The following is a 15,779-nucleotide window of genomic DNA, read 5'->3' on the forward strand; positions in this document are numbered from 1 at the left end:
GGCGGGGGGAGGGCAGGAACCCTGTCCTTGAACAGGGAAGCAGGGAGGAAGAGGGGGGAAAGGGCAGATGTGGACATAAAAAACAAAATGGCAGCATGATCAAGACACATGTCCTTGAAGATGAGAAGATAAGAGGATATATCATGACAAATTTTTGCATATAAATATAAAAATGGAGGTGAAATGAACAAGTTACAATTTGCCAAAATGAACTCAAGAAAAAAATAAAACATCCAGGTAGCGAAATAGTCATGAAATATTTTTAATCTCTAGTTTAAAATCTTTCCTCAAAAAAGAATCCAGTGCCAAAACCGGTTTGGCTCAGTGGACAGAGCGTCGGCCTGTGGACTGAAAGGTCCCAGGTTCAATTCCGGTCAAGGGCACGTACCTTGGTTGCGGGCACAACCCCAGTAGGAGATGTGCAGGAGGCAGCTGATCGATGTTTCTCTCTCATCGATGTTTCTAACTCTCTATCTCTCTCCCTTCCTCTCTGTAAAAAAATCAATAAAATATATGTTTTTTTAAAAAAAGAATCCAGACCCAGAGATTTTAGTTGAAGGAACAAGTAATTCCAGTCTTGCACAGCTGTTTCAAAATATGGAGAAAGAGAGAATATGCCCACATGTCATATGAAGCCATCATAAGCCTAATATCCAGGCCTGATGAGAACAGTATGAGAAAGGATAACTACAGTTTAACAAAGAGGCAAAAATTCTACACAATACTGTAAAGCTGAATGAAGAATTTATAAAAAGGATAATGCATTATGGCCAAGTTGGATTTATCTTACTCATGAGAAAAATGGTTTGCTCATCTCATGAGATGCAGAAAAGGTGTTTGATAAAATTTAACATCCATTCATGATTTCAAAATGAAAAACTTCTTAGCAAATTAGGAATAAAAGAGAAATTTCTTAACCTGAAAAAGTTGATGTGTCATTCCATTAAGGCTGAGGACAGCTCTGTTCACAAGTGCTGACTGGCTGACTTTGTCTCAGTTAAGGGATCTATTTCGCAGGACCTCCTGGGAGCAGCGACTGCATGCAGAGAAGTGAGTCTAATGGCAGGCATTTCCAGGACCACTGTAAGCAGGCGGAGGAAGTGATTTTGGCAAGCCTTGTGATGCTCTTCAGATCTTATTAATATGCATGGACTATTATTTATGCATTTTAATTTATCTAATACCTACTTATTAAATACAAAAAAGAACAAAATGTCAAACATATTGTACATTAATGCCTGATCTATGCTGCTCAAAATGATGGTATAAAGTCTATTCCTGCATTAGAAAAATATCTAAAGGATAAATTCTATGTGGTAGGATTACAGGTAAATGTTATTTCTCATTAGAGCTGTTCCTTCATTTACTAAGCAAATATTTATTGAGCATACCTATGCTAGGTCCTGGAATGAAAAGGAAATATAGAAAATAATTAAAAGTGAGGACTTTAGTGCCAGATTGAGTTTGCAGCTAGACTCTGCTACTCACTAGCTGTACAAACTTGGGTAAGTTATTTAACTTCTCTGTTCCTCAGTTTGTCCCTCTGTAAAATGAGGACATTAAAAAAATGCATGTAAATTGCCTGTACATGAACAAAAACAGAATTATTATTATTACCTGGAAGGAAAAAGTGACGTGTAGCCAAAGAGAGGGGCAGATGGAATGCTCTCAGTGTGCAGAGAAGGGAGTGAGAAGACATCAGAGACAAGGGAAGGATGAAGGAAGGCTTCCTAGAGGAGGCAGAATCAGAGCTTTGCCTTGAAATTAAGTATTCCAATAGGCAAAGAAGAAGTGCAAGGGCATTCCAGCTTGAGTGCACAGCATGAACAAAGGCCCAGAGATGAGAAAGTGTTTGGGTTAAGAGCATTGGTCTGGTGTAGCTGAAGCACAGGGGTTCGTTTGTCTTGAGGCTGATTCTGGAGGCTTTGTTACGCTCCATGCTAAATGTTGCGTGGCAACCACACTCTTCCCCTTAGTTTCACCATCTGTAGATTGAGGCAGCTGGAGTCAGTCACCTCTGGGCCCCCGGCCCCTCCAGGACATTTTATTCACAGTGCCCAAGCCCCCAGACTTCTAAATGCTTCCACATGTCAACCCTGACCGGGCTCCTTATCTTTGCCAGCAGAACGCAGCCAGCCAGCCCTGCTTCCGGGCCTTGGACAGCCTCCCCACGGGCCTGGAGCGCACAGCTATTCTAGGGCCACCAGGCATGTGGCCCCTGCTCCAACAGAAACACTACCTTCAGGCCCTATGGAAACAACAGCCTCCCTTCTCCCCAGGAGCCTCGGCAGTGCCTGAGGACAGCGTGGTTTATTTGGGGTCTGCGGGATGCAGAGAATGTTATCATTCTCAGGGAACTCGGAGTCCCATCCTCACTGCTTATTCTGGCCCCTCTCGGCAGATGCTGCAGGCTTTATCCAGCAAGGAGGTCTCTCTCCCGCTCTCATACCACCAAGGGTTTCCAGTTCCAAGAGAGGACTCAGGTTTCAGAGAAATGAAGTAAGTGCCTTAAGGGGCAGCAGTGTCTAACTGCTGGAGTGGAGGGCGGAGGGTTTAAGCTGTGTCATTCCCCCTTGTGTCCTCTGACCCCCAATCCCACAGATGGCTGGCATTTGCTTTTTCAACTGGAGTCTGACAATTGTAAGATCTTCAAGCTAATGGCATCTTACGCTCCCAGGACCTTAAGAGCTGTGGAATCTTACACTTCCTAGAACCATGAAATTCTAGGATCTCAGAGTCAGAATCATTCTGTCCAGGGAAGAGCTCAGTTCCAGCACTTCCTAGCTGTGTGACTTTGAAAAAGTTATTTAACATCTCTGTATCTCCATTTCCAGGCCGGCAGGGGGGTTAGTGAGGGAGCAACCAGGCTGGCAGGGAGAGGGCAGTTGGGGGCGGGTGGGGGGCAGTTAGGGGTGACCAGGCAGACAGGCAGGCAGGCAGGTGAGAAATTAGGAGTCAGCGGTCCAGGATTGTGAGAGGGTTGTCTGACTGCTGGTCGGGGCTCAGGCCTAAACCGGCAGTCAGACATCCTCCAAGGGGTCCTGGATTGGAGAGGGTGCAGGCTGGGCTGAGGGGACCCCCCCCGCTTCACTCTGCACGAATTTCATGCACCGGGCCTCTAGTGGGATAATAATAGTACCTATTTCTTCAGGTCATTGTGTTGAGTTAAAACGTTATTATATAATAATATGTGTGAAGCACAATAATACCCAGCACATGGAGAAAGCACCAGAGAAGTGATGGCTATGGCCCTAAGATCAAACTGCAGGGAACAGCAGAGTGGGTGCTACAGTCCAGGCCCTGGCCTCCCTGTCTAGAATGTTTTCCATTCAGCCACACCAACTCTCAAGGCAGTTAGGAGGGGACCAGCCTTGGGACCAGATAGACCCTTCAATGATGGCACCAGCTCCCACAATAAAGATTCCACTGTGGAGAATTCCATGCAAGAGAAATTTTCCATCACCCAGAAATATACTAGGGAGAGCTGTATTTCCTCCCAGAACAAGGAGCATTTGGCAGGTGGAATCAGTAAAAGGCTCTAGGACAGAGGTTCTCAACCTTGGCTACACATTAGAATCACCTGGGAATCTTTTTTAAATCCTGATTTCTGGGCCTCATCCTCTGGAAATTCTGTTTCTTCATTACTAATGTTGTGGCCTCACCCCATAACAAAGAAACAGAATGTGATGTGACAAGTCTGCCTACCCTGATAAAGAAACCTTGTGGAGAAACCACTTGGGGCAGGAGAGACCCTGAAACTCCATGGGCAAAGAGGCCCAGGATCCCTAGTGGCCAGCCCAGGTTCAATGTGAGTATGGGCCACATCAGCTGTGAATACCAGAGGTGCTTTATCTGGGACCATCTTTGGATACAAGTGGTCACAAATCTAATCAATTCCCTAAGGCCTAGATCCTATCTGACCCCAACAGACCCCTGTGTCTGGCTACCAAGTTTCTAAATGGCAAAGTGTACTGCTATGGGAGGTAAATGGTTTCATGAAAGTTGCATTTGAAATCTTACCTTCACCCCTCGAGCTGAAATTCCATCCTATCTATATATATAAAAGCCTAAGCAACTGTATGACCGAACGACCAGTCTACTGGTTGCTATGACGCACACTGACCACCAGGGGGCAGACGCTCAATGCAGGAGCTGCCCCCTGGTGGTCAGTACACTCCCACAGCCAACCTTCCATGATGGGCCAACCTTCCATGGCCAACCAGCCAACCTCCCACAGTCCCTCCCCCTGGCCAGACGCCCGGCCCCCCCTCCAATCGGCCTGATTGCTGGTCAGGCCAAGCAACCCCACCTGTGCACAAATTTGTGCACCAGGCCTCTAGTTTTATATTAATGCAAATCGAGCATGTTCTAACTAGAAGGATTCACAAGAGTCATCTAGTTTAAACTTCTCTATTTAGAGGATCTCAAGAGGGGAAGGGAGTTTCCTAGGTCCCACAACAAACCAGAGATCAGGGTTAGAACCTGGGTGTGTAGATTCTCAGCCTCCATTCTGTTCATTTTTCCTTGGCCTTCCACCTGTCCCTTGGGGGTTCTAAGTCTCATCTTTACTCCTCTGTGCCTGTGAGACTAAAAAAAAATCAGGAGTCTCCAGGAACTGAGCCCCACAATGCCTTCACCTCCAGAAGAGAATTGACAGGGTGGTGAGCTTCCCCCACACAGCCCACCCACAGCCTGGAGCCTCTGAGGGTATGCACCAGGAGCTGGCTTCCACACTGTGTCCTAGTGTGAATCCTCCCCTGACCCACCCCAGGATCTTGGGCAAATCACACTCTGTCCCCTTCCTGCTTCCTTACTATAATTGAGGACAGTGTCCGACCCGTGAGAAAAACAAAGTAGATACCCTCTGAAGACTACAAAGAGTTGATTTCCAGGGCAGAGTTTTTTCCAAGGGAAACCTCAGCTCCTGCTTCATGATGAACTATCTCTCTCTCTCTCTCTCCAAAGGGTCCAATCCTCCTATCATTCCAATCTCTTTGCCCATCTCCTTCCCTTTCTCCAGGGAATTAGGAAGCCAAGGGCTAGGGCCTCCATCCCCAGGAATTCCCAGGAATTACTATCCTTGCCCAAATGTCACCTTCTCAGAGAATCTTCCCAATGTTCCTATCTAAACTAGCATCTTTTTTCCTGCTTTGTCCTCTTCTCTGGCTCTTTTATTTTAAAATATGTTTTTCACTCCCTAAAATTATATTAAGCAGGTTAATTCATTCTGTTCATTAGATTCCACATATGAGCGAAATCATATGGTACTTTAGAGACACTCATAAATAGAGAGCAGGCTGACAGCTGTCAGGGAGTGGTTGGGGGGCTGGATAGGGGTATAGAGGCAGGGAGAGAGAGAGAGAAAGAAAAAAACCTCCTGGACAGACAACAGTGCATTGATTGCCAGAGAGTGGGGCCTGGGGTAGGTGGAGGAAGGTATAGGGGGGATAATTGGTGATGGAAGGAGAATTGACTTGGGGCGGTGAACACACAATACAGTATACAGATGATTGTGGCATTGTGCACATGAAACATATAATTTTGTTAACAAGTGCCATCCCAATAAATTCAATAAAAAGGTAAAAGTCAAAATAAAATAAATTGTATTAGGCATTTATTTGTTTGTTTATTTATCCTATTTCCTACAGTAAATGATAAACAAGTATCTCTCTGTTATTCACCACCATAAAGAGTTTGAACCAAAGAATGAATTAATAGGATTAAGACTAATCACAGTGTAAAACTTCACTATTGCTCTAGGGGGGATCATGTCTGAGATACCAGTTTGTAAAATAAAGACAATAACGTGCAAGAAGCCTAACCTGAGCAGCCCACTCCACACTGCTCCTCTCCCCTCTGGCTCCTGGTTGTACTTAGTGCCTGAACCTCTCATTCAACACTGATTTACAAATTGCTGATCCACTCCCTAGATCAGGGGTCCTCAAACTACGGCCCCCGGGCCACATGCAAATACAAATATTGTATTTGTTCCCATTTTGTTTTTTTACTTCAAAATAAGATATGTGCAGTGTGCATAGGAATTTGTTCATAGTTTTTTTTTTTTTAAACTATAGTCTGGCCCTCCAATGGTCTGAGAGACAGTGAACTGGCCCCCTGTTTAAAAAGTTTGAGGACCCCTGCCCTAGATTGTTGATGTTTTGGAAGGAGTATGTCTGTAGGTGTGAGTCTGGTCCCTCTTCCAAGTGTATTGAGGGGCATATGCACCTTTGTGTCCCTCCTAGAGGGCCTAACGAATGCCATTTGCATCATTGTCCCTCAATGAATTAATGAATTCGTGAATGAGTGAGTCAGTCAGTGACATGATAGATGGCATGATTGGACTATTATGGATGGATGGATGGATGGATGGTGGATGGAGAGAAAAAAGTGGGCATATTGATTGATGGGTGGATGATGTATAGATAGTGGTGAATGAATAGATAAATGATGGATGGGTGGACGGTGAATGCATGATGAGGTGATGGATGGATAGATGGATGAGTGGATGGATGGATGGATGGATGGACTGACAGATTTGATTTACTGTGTTTCAAAATCTCCAAAGTCATGGAGCAGAGGAAGCAGATTTGCTCTGTGGCCCCACAGGACAAAGTTAGGGTCCCTAGGCCAAAACGACAGGAAAGCTGTTTTCAGGTCATTATAAAATAGAAGCTTCCCGTCCCACAGATGTGCACATAGAAAGTAAGCACCCTCATTAGGGAACTGGAGCAGGCAAGAGTTTAGATTTTGGTTGGGGTTTGGGCTAAGAAACTATAGGATTCTAGCAGAATCAGAAGTGAACGCCCCCATCATCCGTGTTTGGTGAAGGCTCAGCCCTCAGTCTCTACCCTGAATCCTGGGTTTCTTTATGTTGATACCTCTCCTCAGACTAAGGACAGATTCAATGACAATTGAGCTAAAAATGTGACGACTTATTAGGTACACTTCTAAAAACAACCTGGGAGGTTGGGGTTGCTTCTCACTCTGCATCTGTCTGCTTCTACCACTTTGTCTTGGCTGCCTTATAGACAAGAATACTAAAATCCCAGGATCTTAAAAAAAAACAGAGATCAACTGTATAGCCTTGAATAAGTTATTACCCTCTCTGATCTTCAATGGCATCATATGGAAAATGGAGCTAATGATGCCTTCTTATAGGAGAATTAAATGAAAGAATTTCATAGTGCCTAGTGCAGTGCTGAGCACATTGAAAGCCCTCAATAAATGATAGTATTGGAATGGCTATTGGTTTTAGCACTGATGTCATTATTAAAATCCACATGTATATTTGTGTGCATATTACCATGGTATTATATATACTTTTAGTATTATATTATTACCATAGACTCATAAATCTAGGACCACAGATTCACAGACTGAAATAACAGATTATTAGAAACTGACCATCTCAGAAGTTTAGAACTTCAGAATTACCAAGCCTTGGAGCCATCGGTGATTCATTTCTGCAACTCCCAGAAAAGGCAGGACCTCTGAGGTCATGAGTGCAGCCACCCCAAGCTGCCTCTCTCAGGGCAGATGCCTCCCTCCAATGTCCTTCATCCCACATCTTCAGGCCAAAACACCCTCTGAGCCACCTTGGGGTGCCTGGCTGGACCCCGTGGCCTCGTGCTCCTGTTCTCAGACAACTCAGAATCCCAGGAATTTGCAGCCACATTGAGTGGGGGCTTGGGATTGGGCCCAGGGGATGATGAAATATGGAAGCTCCCAGAGTCGGGCCTGGTGGGGAAGGCCACATTTTCTGTGTCATGTTCTATTGCACGCCAATCAATTACAGTGTGCCCTATATAAACACATCATGAGGGCTTTGACAGGGGGCCGGGGTGAAGTTGGGTGTCAGGGTAAAACAGGGGATAATAAAATCACTGGAGATTTATTTCTCTAAATTGGAAACTTCATGCTTACACCTGACTAAATCATCAGGCTGAAATTGGAGCCGACTCCCACGGAAAACACATGTAACCTTATCCCATCTTTGTTTAACGGCGACCCATCAAGCCGCCTGATGGATTCTGCAGATGCGGCCAGCGTCCTCCTTTGGCTCCTTGGGTTCTGGGGTTCTCAATAAGATCTGTCTTCACTGTGCCCACCCTGCTCTCTGGTTGCTCTTCCAGGGCTGCCAAAGCAGCCTCTCCTACTGGCGGGTGTCCATGTGGATCTCCTGCCCCTTAGATAGCTTCCTTTGCACCAATGCCCAAAAGTACCCATTTCTATGCCCAAGATCCCACTACCTAAGATCCTCCTTTTCCATGAAGCCATTCTCCCTGAGGAGAGGAGAATGTTGAATAACAGGTGAGACAACTGTGACATCAAGGAAAGAGCTCAAGCCATGGCCAGTATTCTCAGTGGTTAGAGCCTTGGCCTCTTCACTGAAGAGTCGCAGGTTCAATTCCTGGTCAAGGGCATGTACCTGGGTTGGGGGTTTGCTCCCCACCCCCTGGTCAGGATGCATGCATGAGGCAACCAGTCAATGTGTCTCTCTCATATCAATGTATTTCTCTCTCCCTTCCCTCTTTCCACTCTCTCTGAAAAGCAATGGAAAAGAATATCCTCAGGTGAGGATTAACTAATAACCTATAATAATAAAAGCATAATATGCTAATTAGACCAGAAGTCCTTCCGGATGTCCTTCCAGTGGGGGCCAAGCCCCTTGCACAAATTTCATGCATTGGGCCTCTAGTAATAATAATAATAAGAGTTCAAAGCTAGACTTTGTCTGCCCTGGGTTCAAATCATGGTTCTGTGACAAAATCCCTTTATCTGTCTGGGTAAATTGATTATGCTACTTCCTTTGATCCTGTCTCTTCTCTAACAGAACTTTTATGAGTATTTGATGAGCTAATGGTTTAAAAGTGCTTTCCAACTTAGAAGTTGATGGTATATAGTCATATAGAATTTTCCTTGTGACTCATGAAGCCCTATATGTAGTACTGGGAGGCAGCATGAGTCACCCACCCCTGTGTTAGAAGTTTCCCCTTTACCAGGAGTGACCAGTGAGGGGTTCCAAAGAAGAATCAGAAAAGAATCTAATCTTAAACCCCTTCTGTGTGCTGGGCATTGGGTTAGTACAGCTCATACAATATTTCATGTGATCCCCACATCCTAATAAGAATTACACCCGCTCCAAAGATGATGAATCAGGGATCAGAGAGGTTATCTAACTTTCTCAAATCACACAGCTGGAATAGTAACCAGTATGTCAATCTAGATTTGTCTGACTCCAAAGTTCATTAAAATATATGACAAGTGCTCTGGGAACCCTGAGGGAGAAAAGGTGGGCAGTATGTTTCAGGGCTCAATATGGGCCCTCCTCCTCTCCCAGCCCCTCCCTTCAAGTCCATAAATTCTTACACAGAGACACAGTCACTGCAGTGCACACTGCAGGTGGTCAGTGGCTGGGAGGCTGCGGGCTAAGGCTCCCTGCTCAGAACAGGACTCCAGGCTCACACCTCCTCATGGCCCTTTGGGTGGAGCGAGGTGGGGAGAGCAGGAGGAGCCCCTGTGTGTCATTTTCGGCAGCAGTCAGCAGAGCCTTGCAAAGTGCAAGATGGCTTTTTTAGCCCAGCATAAGGATCTAGTTAAAAACCAATAAATCAGCAGTGAAATGTGCATAGCAGCCTTCTCCGCAAAATCAACATGGCTTGCTCCTCTGCAGGGAGCCCTCTTCCCACCAGGCTGAAGCCTGGAGCTCAGGCAGAGCCCTCCTCTGTCTCTCGGGGATCTTTGGGGACAGAAGTCTGTCCACATCCCCTGAGAAGGTGGGAGCCAACCAACCTGGGCCCTGCCTAGGAGGTGCCTACACTTGAGAAATCCTCTTTCTAGAAGCAGAGATCCAGAAACCTGTGAGCAGGGCCCAGACAGCCCTCACCTCCTCCACACCACTCGGCCCTGACTCAGAAAATCAAATTATGAGATCGATGAGCTGGGGCGTGGATGAGCCTGGAGAGTCCCAGGGCGGCTCCCCGGCACCAAATACAGAAAACCAACTGCAGACAGGGGCTCCGGACCCCCTTCCAAGTCCTGTCCGGGGAAGACACCGGACTGACCTCTGACAGCGCCGGTGACCCAGGGCCTCCCTGGGCCCAGGCCGCCCACCTCCACGGGGGGTGGGGATTTAGGGGGGCCCAGATCACCCTGAGGACGGTATTTAATATCTGTAAAACTGCCACTCAGGCAGCCAAGGTAAACAGCATCCCTGGCAGTTCAAAGGTGAGCGGGTTTTAAATGTTTCCCCTTCGCCTGAAAGGAATCCGTGCTGGGCCTGTGGCAGCGGCAGTCCCCGGGGAGGCCGGCCCCCCGTGCGCCGGCCCACGGCATCTGTGCACACAGAGGCTGCGTCTCCCACACAAATACTCAAAATTTCTCATTAAAACTTATGACTGTGTCAACAGCGCAGCCTGGGCCCCTAATCTGGAAAAGCCATTTCACCGCCCGCCCAGCCTGTCGCACGCGGGCCAGGCCCGGGCTGGCAACAGCTCCCCCGCCTCCTGGGCTCCAGGCCACCGGCTCCGCTGTTGGCTCCCGCGCGCCAGAGGCCGGCAACGCGGCGACACCTCCCGACGCCGGTCCGCAGCGGCTTTGGGCGCTGGCCGCAGGCGCCTCCGTTTCTCGGGCCTGGGAAAGAGCCGGGAGGGGAGGCTTCAGGGTCGTTCAATAACCCCGCCCCCAGCTGCACCCTCCAAACCCGTCCCCGGGGTTTCACTCTGCTCCTCTGGGAAGAGTTAGCTCCCACCCACCTGATGCCACAGCGGAGCTGGCGGGCTGGGGAGGAGCCCGGCCTGGGAGGCGTGGGCGCACCTGAGCCAGGGGTGCAGGGGAGAGGCAGGCTGCTCCGCAGAGACGGGGATGAACTCCGCTCTCAGTAGCTGTCCACATGCAGACTCCAGTGGAAGAGGAAAATCAGAGGACGATTCCACCCTGGAATCCCAGCTCTGGCGTTTATGGTGTTCCTCTCTCTTCCTCTTTGAAATGGGACAACAACAGAAAGTCACTACCTGGACCCACCTGCTCCATCCCTGGCGAACAGTAAGTACCCCTACACCGTAGTCACTGGTTAACCTGTATTTGTAAAGGTCCTCCTACCTAGAGCCATCAAAACAGTGGCAGCTGACGGGGAGACAGGCAAGCAGTGAGAAGGAAAGAGGCTGCAGGTTATGAAAGGGGACAGAGGGTGCTGAGTGAGTGCTGGAGGCAGAGATGGAAGACATTCCAGGCGAAGGAAGAGCCTGTGTAAAAGCCCTGAGGCAAAAGAGAGCCGGTGATCACTGGTAAAAGCACAGAAACAGAAATGAGGCTGAGGAAGAGGCGTTGGGAGAGTGTAAGTGCTTACATGGTAGGGGACTGCCAATGAGCACTTTCAGATTTGGTGTGTGTGTGTGTGTGTGTGTGCGCGCATGTGAGTTCACACTTAATGTACTAGTATGTGTATTTGAATATGCCCACAGATGTGCACCCACACATTTGCCTGTTTGAAATGTGAATGTCACCTGGTCAGTATTGCTCAGTGGTTAGAGCGTTGGCCTGTGCACCAAAGGATCCCGGGTTTGATTCCAGGTCAAGGGCATGACCCCAGTTTTAGGTTCCCTCCCTGCCCCTGGTGGGGTGTGTGTGGGAAGCAACCCGTCAATGTGTCTCTCTCACAATGATGTTTCTCTCTATCTCTCGCCCTCCCTCTCTTCCACTCTCTGAAAAGCAACGGAAAAAATATCCTCAGGTGAGGATTAACAACAAAATGTGAATATCTTCTTATATGTTAACTATAATTTTAAAAATAAAATTTAAAAATAACTAAATAAATAAAACAAAGACACAAAAGGTTAAAAATGTATATGTCCTTTAGGATGTGTGTACCTGTGCCTGGTTAAACATTTAGATATGAATACGAGTGTATTTGTGTGTGTCCCTCTATATGTAACTGTGCATCCAGGCTTGTGGTCTGAGGAAGGGCACACAGTAGTGTTTGTGTAGGCACTTGTACTTATTGATGCGAGTTTTTGTGTATGCACTTGTGCTTACCTTCTCTGGTATCTATATGTGGGAGCTGGTGTGGTCTGGGTCCTGAACACGCCCTAACCTCCCACTGGTACTCATCAGCCTGAGGCCACACAGACATTCTGTTTGTTCCCCTCCAGGGAAACAAGAAAAGCATATTGAGACTTCCCTCCAGAAAGCTGAAATTCGGGCACCCACCATTCTCACCCCACCACCTACCTAAGTCAAGGTCTGCGGGGACACTGCCATGTGGAAAGCAAGGAGAACTCAGCACTGGGCATGGGAACTGCTGCCCCAGCCCAGCCCAGCTGTGTTGATGAGCTGTGTGACCTGGGACAAGTCACTTTGCCTCCCTGAGCAGGAGAAAATAAAGACCAGGCTCCCTGGCCCTGGCCGGGTAGCTCAGTTGGTTAGAGTATCATCCTGATACGCCAAGGCTATGGGTTGGATCCCCAGTCAGGGCACATACAAGAGGCAATCAACGAATGCATGAATGACTGGAACAACAAATCAATGTCTCTCTCTCTCTCTCTCTCTCTCTCTCTCTCTCTCTCTCTCTCTCTCTCTCTCTCTCTCTCCCTCTCTCCCTCTCTTCCTCCCTCTCTGCCTCTCTCTCTCTCTCCCCTTTCCTTTCTCTAAAATAAATAAATAAAATTTTAAAAATATAAATAAAGACCATGTTCCTTGACTCCTATATCTTTGGCTGAAATTGAACACACACAGGAATGTGGCGAGATGGTGACTGGGATCCCTCCATGTTTCCCACTGGGTTAGCACCTTAAAAGAACAGAAAGAAAGAATCCTCAGAAAAGCCTCATGAAGTTCAAAGGGTCCAGCACACATGTTGCTTCCAAAAGGGCAAGAATTTTGCCTTTATCACCTCTGTCTTCCCTACCCAGAACAGTACCCAGTGCATAGTGGGTGCTCAATAAATATTTGTTGAATTGATAAATTTGTTCATTGAGCTATTTGCTCATTTATTCACTCAAAAAGAATCCCCAACCCTTGTTCTGTGACAGGCCTTACTCGTCCCCACCATAAAAGAAGGAACTGTCTTGCATAACTTCACTAAAAACCCTGGAGAAATCAGCACTACCTTAAATCCATGATCGCCCGCCTCCATCAAGATTCAAAGTGCCAGGAAAAGCAACTGTTTTCCTGCTCCGTCTCCTCCCCACAGTGGCTGTTCAAATCTTCCCCTGTGTCCTCAGAACCTCCAACCTCTCTCTTCCTCCCCCTGCCCTCTCCACAGGTGACCTCTGCATGGAGAAGGCAAAAGCCAGCAACTCACAGTCACAAAACCTGTGTATTTACCTGTGCTTCTTCAAAGCTCACCTCCTTCCTTCCTATTGGAATGACAACCGGGATCTCTCTTCCACGGGAAGCCAAGCACCTCCCCTCACCGCTGGAGATGGCTCACCCTGCTGACTCCCTCCTCTCTCCCATACTTTCCTTGTACCTCCAGGTCTCTCAAACTGACCCTGCTGAGCCGTTCAAGAAGGTAACAAATTCTAACTAAGATAATATGACCAGCAGTTTTAAAAGTAAAATAGTCTCTCGGCCTTCTGTATTTCCTCTTTTGAAAAGTGTCTATTTAAGTCCTTTGCCCATTTTTTGATTGGATTGTTTATCTTCCTTTTGTTAAGTTGTATGAGTTCTCTGTAATGTTGGAGATTAAATGCTTATCGGAGATAGCATTGGCAAATGTGTTCTCCCATGAAGTGGGCTTTCTTGTTGTTTTGTCGATGGTTTCCTTTGCTGTGGAGAAGCTTTTTATTTTGATGTAGCCCCACTTGTTTGTTTTCTCCTTAGTCTCCATTGCCGTAGGAGCTGTGTCAGTAATGATAATGCTGCGACATATGTCTGCTATTTTGCTGCCTATGGAAAACATGCTCAAAGTCACTAATCATCCAAGAGATGCAAATCAAAACAATGCGGTACCATCACACACCTGTCAGAATGGCTATTATCCACAACTGTAGTACATCTACACAATGGAATAGTATGCTGCTATAAAAAAGAAGGAACTTTTACTATTTGCAACAGCATGGATGGAACTAGAGAGCATTGTACTAAGTGAAATAAGCCAGCTGGAGAAAGATAAATATCATATGATCTCACTCATTTGTGGAATATAATGATCAACATAAACTAATGAACAAAAATAGATCCAGAGACGAATGGCAGGGGAAGTGGGGTAGTTAGAGATTAACCAAAGGACTTGTACGCATGCATATTAGCATAACCAATGGACATAGACACTGAAGCAGTAGGGGCTTGCCCTCGGGGGCGAGTAGGAATGGCTGAGGGCAGTCAATGTGTGTGGGGGCGGGGAGACATATGTAAAACTTTAGACAATTAAAAAAAAAAAGTAAGCCCTAACTGGTTTGGCTCAGTGGATAGAGCATTGGCCTGCAGGCTCAAGGGTCCCAGGTTCGATTCTGGTCAAGGGCATGTACCTTGATTGCAGCCACATACCCAGTGGGGAGTGTGCAGAAGGCAGCTGATTGATGTTTCTCTCTCATCGATGTTTCTAACTCTCTATCCCTCTTCCTTCCTCTCTGTAAAAAATCAATAAAATATATTTTTTTAAAAAAGTAAAATGGTCTCTAGCCAGTTGCTCAGTGGTTAGAGCACCGGCCTGCAGACTAAAAGTCTTGGGTTCAATTCCAATCAAGGGCACATACCTCAGGACCTCCAGGACGGAGGCAGGGAACTTGGACTGAGATCTGTTCTGTGTACCAAATAAACAATAAATAGCAGTCAGTAAACAGTAGCTGTTGGGCTGTCATTTCTATCCAGCACTCAGTAAATGCTGTGGTTTGATACCAGCTGACCTCGCCCCAGACTGCCCGCTGGGGCCAGGGCCAAAGCAATGGTAGCTGGACGATTCCCACACTTTCCCAGCTATGCCATCCTCTTTCTCTCCTTTGTCTACCATCAGCGGGAGGTAAGTCATTACGGAGAATATTTTGGGTGCCAGAGCATTTCAGAGCCCCGTGTACATTACCTGGGAAAGAGGGGGTGCTTTATAAGAGCCCCTTCCATGAACATGAATCTCTCATGTGTAAGCTCAATCCCCGGCCCCAGTTGGAGCATATGCAGGAGGCAACCAATCAGTGTGTCTCACATGGATGTTTCTCTCTCTGTGTCTCCCTCTCCCTTCCACTCTCTCTAAAAATCAATGAGAAAAAATATATCCTTAGGTGAAGATTAACAAAAAAGTAAAATAGGAGAGGAAATATCAGCGTGTGTCAGACCCTTTAGTAAAGGTACTTGATGTTTTTGTTCCATGTCCATCTGTGTTTGTCCCGGGTCTGGAGGGAAATGTAGGTCTGACTGTGGACCGCAGTGGGAAAGGCGCCCTCTACCTCTTTTCCTACCGCCTCCTTCTATTCAGCCATTAAACATCCTTAATCTCACAGCCTCTCCCTTAAACCCACATTCTCCTCCAATTACTGCACCCATTCTGTCCGACCACCCCCAAATCTCTTCACAACCAGTCTTATTCATCGAGTTGTCTGCACTAAATATCTACACAAACTCACCTCCCATTCAGTGCAAACCAGCTCTCCTGCTGGAACCTCCAGTAGCCCGCCCACTGCAGCTGCTAAATCCAGGGAACGCTCTGCGCTCTGCCCAAGGCTCTCAGAGCACCGTTTCCTTGTTTCCTTCGCTCCGCCCTCCTCTTCTCCTGGTTTGCTTCCTCCCTCCGTGGCCTGCCTTCTTCATCTCCTCTGCGGGCTCTCCTGCTCAGGCCCAGATCTTCA

General features: G+C 47.1%; 1 long non-coding RNA gene across 1 annotated transcript; it reads left to right on the plus strand.

The window, feature by feature from the left end:
• Positions 1 to 10,494: 10,494 nt before the first annotated feature.
• On the plus strand, positions 10,495 to 12,542 carry LOC107182700. Its single transcript, XR_001513411.1, has 2 exons — positions 10,495 to 11,043; positions 12,150 to 12,542. It is a non-coding gene; the product is annotated as an uncharacterized LOC107182700 (long non-coding RNA).
• Positions 12,543 to 15,779: the final 3,237 nt, after the last annotated feature.

The sequence above is a fragment of the Myotis davidii genome, unplaced genomic scaffold, assembly GCF_000327345.1.
Source record: "Myotis davidii unplaced genomic scaffold, ASM32734v1 scaffold371, whole genome shotgun sequence".
Taxonomy (NCBI): Eukaryota; Metazoa; Chordata; class Mammalia; order Chiroptera; family Vespertilionidae; genus Myotis; species Myotis davidii.